This window comes from Xenopus tropicalis, chromosome 4, assembly GCF_000004195.4.
Source record: "Xenopus tropicalis strain Nigerian chromosome 4, UCB_Xtro_10.0, whole genome shotgun sequence".
In the NCBI taxonomy this organism is placed as follows: domain Eukaryota; kingdom Metazoa; phylum Chordata; class Amphibia; order Anura; family Pipidae; genus Xenopus; species Xenopus tropicalis.
In genome coordinates this window covers 108,474,867-108,482,452 of record NC_030680.2, presented here as the reverse complement: position 1 = coordinate 108,482,452, position 7,586 = coordinate 108,474,867, and the positions used below count along the sequence as shown (strand labels likewise).

The following is a 7,586-nucleotide window of genomic DNA, read 5'->3' as shown; positions in this document are numbered from 1 at the left end:
GTGACACAGATTACATTCCCTTATTCTTTAAATGCATTAACTGTTACACTTACTGTACACACACATACACATACATATATACTTTCACACTCTGCACACTCATATAGTCACACATTTTGGGGTGCCATATAGCATATTAGGCATCAAACTACTCAGAAGACCCCTGGTATTCATAGTCATGTTATAATGATGGCATAAGATCCAGTATCTTGTTCAGAAGTTTAAAATATACTAAGTAAAGGATTGCTTTGACATTCCTCTTACTTGAACTTGAGGGATGGTAAGAAAAATTGCAAGCAGTGTGTAAATTGGTGTTTTTGTGAATGTTTAGCGCAAACGAAAAATTTCAAACGCAAACCTACTGTCACAAGACATGCAAAGGGTTCACAAATGGTATTTTTTGGGGACATAAATGCAAAATTTGCTGCAAAGTGAAAAATTGTGACCTTTTTTCCCATTAGCGATATATATTACATTCCCCCATAACAGTTTAAAAGACATTTTATTGGGCTATGTACTGATTTCCTCAGTTCAGTTTTTGTGCTCATTATGGTATTATAGGTGCCAACTTGCCCAAGTACAGTTGTCAGTAGCACCAATCTGTTCTATGCTGCCATTTTCTAATTTAAAGTAGGAGTTACTAATTGGTAGCTCATATTTTCGCAAATCAAAATGCCTGGTTATATTGATTATTCTTAGTTTACTGCAAGCTATATTTTTATTTTATTGATTATTCTTAGTTTACTGTAAGCAATATTTAAATTTTATTGATTTTCATTACCTTCACATTAATGATTATGCATGCAATACCACTCATTGACACAAGAGGGCGAATCTCCATCTAAATTTTCTCCATAAATCATATGAAGCCACTTGAACGCTCCTGTTTTCTAAGGGAATATCACTGGCTTTTGTTGCATATTTAACATGGAGAATAATTGCATTCTGATTTTGTAAATTATATATTTTAAAGAAATAATATAGGTGCTTCAGAAATGCAAATTGATCTTAGGGTGATAGCTCATGTTTTGTGGCTTTTTCTCTCCAACAAAACTGAATTTACACGAGATGTTGCCCAAGAGATCTGTTGTTTCCTACACACTTTCTAAGAGCCTGCTACCCAGAGCAAATGGAAAAATTGGGTAGCACTGTGGCACAGTAGGGAGCATTACAGTTTTGGGGTCCTAGGTTTTATTTCAGTCAGGACACTTTTTGTAAGGATTTTGTATGGTCTCCATGTGTGGGCTTCCTCCAGTGCTTCAACAATATACAGTTGAGTCATCGGCTCCTGACAAAATTGACCATAGTGTATATGTGTGGGAACTTAAGCTGGCAATACAATGGCCAATAAAAGCTGCTGATTCTGCCCTCCAGACTTACAGGGTAATTAATCAATGCTCCTATTTTTTTTTCCACAATTCAAGTTTTTTTGCACAAATTTGTATATTGGTTAAAAACCCCCACAAATGATGCTGTTTATTAAAGGAGAACTTTACCCCTTTACTAGTACTGCCTTGACCCCCCTCACCTCTTCCTTATCGCATAGTTTCTAACTTTAAAAACTGCCCCTATCGCTAACCCCAACCTAAAAGAGCAGAGTGGTGTAGCTGCGTACCTGGCCGACATCTTCCCTGCAACTGAACAGACTTCGAGTCTCTTCCCGATACGAACCCTGCTTGCGCATGCGCAGTTGGAGGTAGCAGGTAGTTGGAAGCATAGCGATACACTAATTGAGGACCAACAGATTTTCTTCCAAATCACAAAAGCCATTACCATTATCTATTTCTAAAGATTTTTTTTTAGAAAGGTTTTTTTTTTTTTTTAGAATACTTTTCATTAACCCATCCTAAAAGCCAAGGGGGTACAGGTATGGGACCTGTTTTCCAGAATGCTTGGAGCCTGAGATTTTCTGAATAAGGGGTCTTTCTGTAACTTGAATTTCCATACTTAAGTCTATTAAACTATTTACAGACTACATGTACCGACCAAAAATGGGAGAACCTTACAATTCTCACTAACAAATCTTCCACATTCTGCAAAATTCAAGAACTTAACTATAATGTATACTCTCATTGGTACAGTCTCCATAGTATTCAACAAATTTTATCCCATGCTGTCAGGCCTCTGTTCCAGAAGCTGTCAAGAACGTAGAACTATGTCATATATATTTTGGAGCTGCCATAACCTCAGACCCTTCTGGGGCAAGATAATAGCCCCACTTTGAAAATGTTTTCTTTTACATTAGTATCAACTGCATTTTAGCAGCTAAAATGCTAATTCCTTGCATCACCAGAAGGGCAACTCCTCATAAGGTAAGGTACTCCTGTTCAGCAGAACTGACTGGGGACCCTGATCTCAGTTATCTGTTTAAACCTTTTACTGCCTGTCAATGTCAGCGCCCCCACCCCACCATAACGGATAACAGATCTATCCTCTCATTACTTCCTTATACTTGGAAGGAGCTGATGGAGGTCTTTTAAAATGTCCGGGTGCATTTCCTGCAGTTGGCCACATTGTGTGTGGAGGTTTCTTAGCCCTGCGCTTACCACCAGAAGTGAGAAACCAGCGCTGCGGGTGCACTTGAGGTCTGGGCAGAGCGGTGCCTCTGAGAGAGAAACCTGAAAAGATACTGAAACCATTGTAGAAATACATTTTTCAAAAAATGTAAAACGCAGTTCACTAAGAAGAACAGTGGAGGCTCTGCCCAGCCCTGCCCCCCCCCTTCAGTTTTGGAGCTCCCCCCTGCCCTGCAGTCCCTGCCACAGTTTGGGCACAGTTCCCACATTTGGCCACAGGGGGGTGCAGGCCCCAGGAGCACCCAGGGTGGCTGAACTGGCCCTGGCCCGGCGCTCCCAGTCCTGGGGCTCCCTCCAAGGCATTTGACACTGTTTAGGTACAGTTCCCTCATCTGGCCACAGGGGGACACGGGCCCCAGTGATGCCCCCAGAAGTTAACCTTGCCGTGGACCCCTAGTCCTGGGGCTCACCCTGCAGACCTTGCCACTGTTGGGAGCAGTTCCGCTGTTTGGCCACAGGGAGGAAGGCCACAGTAGTGCCTTGGGTGGTTGGCCTTGACCCCGGATCCCCATTCCTGGGGCTTCTCTTGATTGCCCTGCATCCTCTACCATTGTTGGGGCGTGGTTCCCCTAGGGATCGCCCCACAGCCCCTGCCTTTATTTAGACACCATTCCCCTATTCGACCACAAGAGGGCAGCGGCTGGTTAACCTGGCTCCCAAACTGCTGGCCATGAGGCGGCTTGAGGAAAGGACCTTTGCACCTGGCAGTCCAACAGATTGCCAAGTCCAGAAGGCTAGATGATGGCAAACTCGCTTTTTTCGTGGCCAGCCCATAGTTTCATGAGCCTGGGGAAAGAAGCCAGCAGCCGGGGTTTCTAAACTACCACACAGTGTGGCCTAAGACATCCTTTAGGCAGGTTTCAGCATGATAGCAGTCCCTTGGCAGTGTGGAAGATAAGATAACACCCAAATGGGACACTTTGGTTGGTGGACCTGGCCCCTGAACCCCAAGGCAACTAAAAGAGGGGATGTTTCTGCCCGGACTCGAGGGCCTGCTCGGGAAGCTTATTTGGCCCAGTCTGGGGCAGTGGGGACAGGACACTTAGGAAAAATGAGTGTGTTGATCTCTCTGGAAAAGAGAGATCCTGGAAAAACAGGAGCCAGTACCATGCAAGGAGGACATAGAGCCATACCCACCCGCGAACTGTTTTAGGGATGGCAGGTGACAGTACAGATGGCCCTCGCCGGAAGTTGTGATGAGAACTAACTTGCCTTGCCCAGTGGCAGTTCCAGAGCTTTAGAGAGATGAGGCAGGCCATTCCCCCCCCCCCCCACATGGCACTCCCATGCTATGTCTTTAAGGCTCATGTGGGCAGAAGAACAGGACCTGAATCCCTCTCAGAGCCATCCTTCCCCCTCCTCAAGCCACCTCCTGGCCAGGGAAGGTTGAAAGGACAGGTCAGCCTCCTGGGGCACTCCAAGGGCTCCTTCAGCAGCAGCGTCCCCCCTGTAGACAAACAGGAGAACTGTGCCCAAACAGTGGCAGGGGCTGCTGGGCTAGCAATGGGAATCCTGGGGCCTGCCCCCCCCCCCCCCTTGCTGCCAAATGGGGGAACTGTGCCCAGACAGTAGCAAGGGCTGTGGGGCAGCATGGAGCCTCAGAACTGGGAGGCCAGGTCAGGTCCAGAGCACTTCTGGGGCCCGCTCCCCCCTCGTGGTCAAATGGGGGAACTGCACCCAAACAGTGGCAGGGGTCTTGGGGCAAGCAGGGGAAACCTCAGGGCTGGGCCTGCAGCGCCCCTAGTGGATTATTTTTTTTTTTAAATTTCTATTTTAATATGTTATTATTTACCAATGGATTTAGTATCTTTTTAGGTTTTTCTCTTTTATTTGGTCCAGAGCCACTTGCCTGCCTGGACCCCCCACACCCCTGCAGCACTGGCTGCTGCCTTCTCATTTTGGCAGTGTTCTAAGGGTAATGCTCCTGGACAATTAAGTAAAGAATTTAAAAAAAAAATATTGTGTGAAGAAAAACAGTTAGGAATTCTGAAACTGAATTACAGGTTTTATTCCTAACCAAAAGCACTGTGTTAACTGCTGCAACACCAAACTGCAGACTGCCGAATCGATTCAGAGTGAATAGTAAGGGTTAAAATATAACTTTTATTTTTTACAAGTTAAAAAATATATAAATCCAATGTATGGGGTCAAACCTAAAATAAACTTGATACATACATACTGGTGTATGGATACAATTATTCGTTCCAGCATTTACTTAAACCAGCAAACCAGTATTATACTTTGTAAATTAGTGTTTGTGTAGTAAGTACCCTGTCTGTGTCCAGTTTTATACTCACTGGATTATTGGCTAAGGAAAAAATTGGAAATGCTGGTATTACTTAGCCTTATTTGGACATCTTTGCATTCTCAGGATTGTCTCACAGACCAAAAATAGAATTCGAGGTTTGGTCGAATTAGAAAATAGTGAATATAGTGCATCCTTACTAGAATCACTGTATTCCTATGAGTATCGAACATTTAAAACATTTTGGTAGGCTCTGTGCGGCAAGAAATGTGGGCAAGAAATAGGCAGTTTGGGGTCTCAGCTAATTGTCAAATAGACGGGTTTGGTAAGCTGGAGCGCAATTGCGCCTCTGTCCCGAAATTCCTGCATATGTCTGGTGTTTGGGCACCAGATCACTGACCTAAAAGGGAATGAGTGTTGCTCGTGTGTCACCTCCTTAGATAGCCAGTGAAAAAAAATCACTTAAAATCAACTGCGTTTTGGCTGTATATCATCGGGCACAGTGGCCACAGGGCCATCATCCGAGGGGTACTGCAGTCAGGGGGATCATGACAAAGGGTCCCCTAAGAGAACTAAAAGTTTAACCCAAAGGCCATGGAGGGGGTGACGTTTTTGGAGTAGTGGGTTAAGTTTGGGGGGGGGTTAGTATTATGGGGGTGTCTGAGGTAAATAAGGGTTGTGGCCATGCATTGGGTCTCCACTATTTTTGTTGACACGGCCCTCTACCCAGGGTCTCAGGTGACCAATGGATTTCACTTTGGGGGGAGGGCCCTGCTAACTTAGTAGTATGAAGCCCCTGTCCCATGATTCCTGATGGCAGCCCTAAATGGTCACACTGAGATTGGGCAGAAAGCTCCACCCAAGGCTACACTGCATTACAGAACACTGAGATTGGGCAAAAGATTCTACCAAAGGCTACACTGCATTACAGAACACTGAAATTGGGTAAAAGGCTCTACCAAAGGCTACACTACATTACAGACCAACCTGCATTTGTAAGTCAAGCATCTTCCTAAATTATAAGGAGACAGTATTAATCTTTAAGGTCTTTGTGGTGATTAAAAATGTGCACACCAAGGGTACTTCGTTTCATTGAGCCCTCAACTAGCTCTTTACTGAGCTTCCAGCAGTTCCCTCTCTCTCAATGAGCAAACAGCAGCTCTCTCTCACTGAATGACCAGTAGTCCTTACACTGAGCCTACGACCTGCTCTCTGTCACTGATCGACCAGCAGCTCTCTCTCACTGAGTCCCCCAGCAGCTGCAGCTGTCTATCTCTCACTGTCTCCTCTGCTCGGTTTTTATTTTGCATCAGGTTCTTTCTGTCCATCTGTTTCCAGCAGTCTCATGCCTCAGGTTATTCAGGTGTAAATAAAACTGATATATTATGATTCAACAGACACAAGTAGTTCTGTAAAGCTAGAGTGGAAAGATCGCATAGAAAAGTTTACAGTATGTACAGTGTTATAGGAGTAGGAAGCAGCGGCAGAGTGGAGAGGGGTAGGGAGGCAGCACACTAATGACTGATAGAGGGAGAAGGGGGAGCTATTGGGGAAAGGAAAGAAGAGAAGGGGCATATTGGGCGAGGGGTGGGTGCAGAAGGGGGGCACAGAGAAGGTTTGGGGAGGGTCGAAGTGAACATGCCAAGATGGAAGAAAGGATGCAAGTAATACAATAAAGAGAGAGGATTGTTCTATACTGGGAGAAGTGCATCTCCCTGTTCGGACTCTATGCAAATCAGATAGTTTTCAGGTATTCAGCAACAGTCTCCCCACACAGACTGATAAAAGCACAGGAGGGGCCAATATCCTCTCCGCCAGACTCTCTGCCTTCAGAAATCTGCATAAGAGTAAGGGGTGGGCTGCCAGCAGTGACAGGTGTCAAGAGGGTGGGTCACTGGACAAGCCTAGTGACAGCTCCATGCTAACCTGCACTCACTAGCTTCCTGACAGTCTGACAAGACTAAGAGAGTCCCTGGCACTTGCAAAGGGAGGATCCTTACAGCAGTCCTTGCTTATGGTGTATCCATAGCAGCCAGTCCATCTTAACAGGACCATCCCAGCACAGCTGTGTCAGTCAGTGTGCTTCTCGCTACCTGCTCCTGAGATCCTGTGGTACAGCTGTTTCTGTGGCTGTCATTTCCTACTGGGGACCTGATACAACTCCCACACACTCAGTAAGCCAGTGGGTACCGGCACTTACTGAGGAGTGGATCGGATTTCCATAGAAGCACTGTGTCAGTGTGTGGAGACCTACTGGGGAAGATTGTGTGGGTACATCCTGAAGAGGTGATTGGAGTCCTATAGGAGCAGAGTGTCACAGAGTAAAGAGACCTACTGAGCAGCTGATCAGATCCCATAGGAGCTCAGAGTCAGTGTGTAGGCATCTTCTACTGAGTAGCTGATCGGATAATAGCACTGGGTTAGTGTCTGTGAAGCTGCACCCCCATTCTACTGAGACCCCCACACCGGCCCTGGCCAGTTTTCTGTCCCTGTTGCGGAGCTGCTAGGTGCTTCCCTGCATAGCTAGGTAAGAACTTATTGCTCATATGTTATGTGTTATTTGCCTACATAAGTTTGTGTTAGATACTATCATCCATTTACTGTGCATCGCATTTGGGGTTTTATAGATAATAAATACAGTAGGTTTCAAGAAAATAATGATTTGGTGACACTGATAGGACTAAAAGAGAATACTGCCATATTCTTCCTATTCACCTGTTTGGGTTACAAGGGGCAGCTAGGGGTTCCCTGTCCGTGGGCTCATC

The 7,586-nt window shown here is 45.5% G+C and overlaps 1 protein-coding gene across 1 annotated transcript in view; it reads left to right on the top strand.

Moving 5' to 3' along the window:
- The first annotated feature begins 6,543 nt into the window (after positions 1–6,543).
- lmx1a (LIM homeobox transcription factor 1 alpha) overlaps positions 6,544–7,586 on the top strand; it is a 41,304-nt gene continuing 40,261 nt past the window's right edge. Inside the window, exon 1 of the mRNA XM_002934164.5 lies at positions 6,544–7,348. The gene's annotated coding sequence lies outside the window, so the exon portion shown is untranslated. The remainder of the gene's footprint in view (positions 7,349–7,586) is intronic.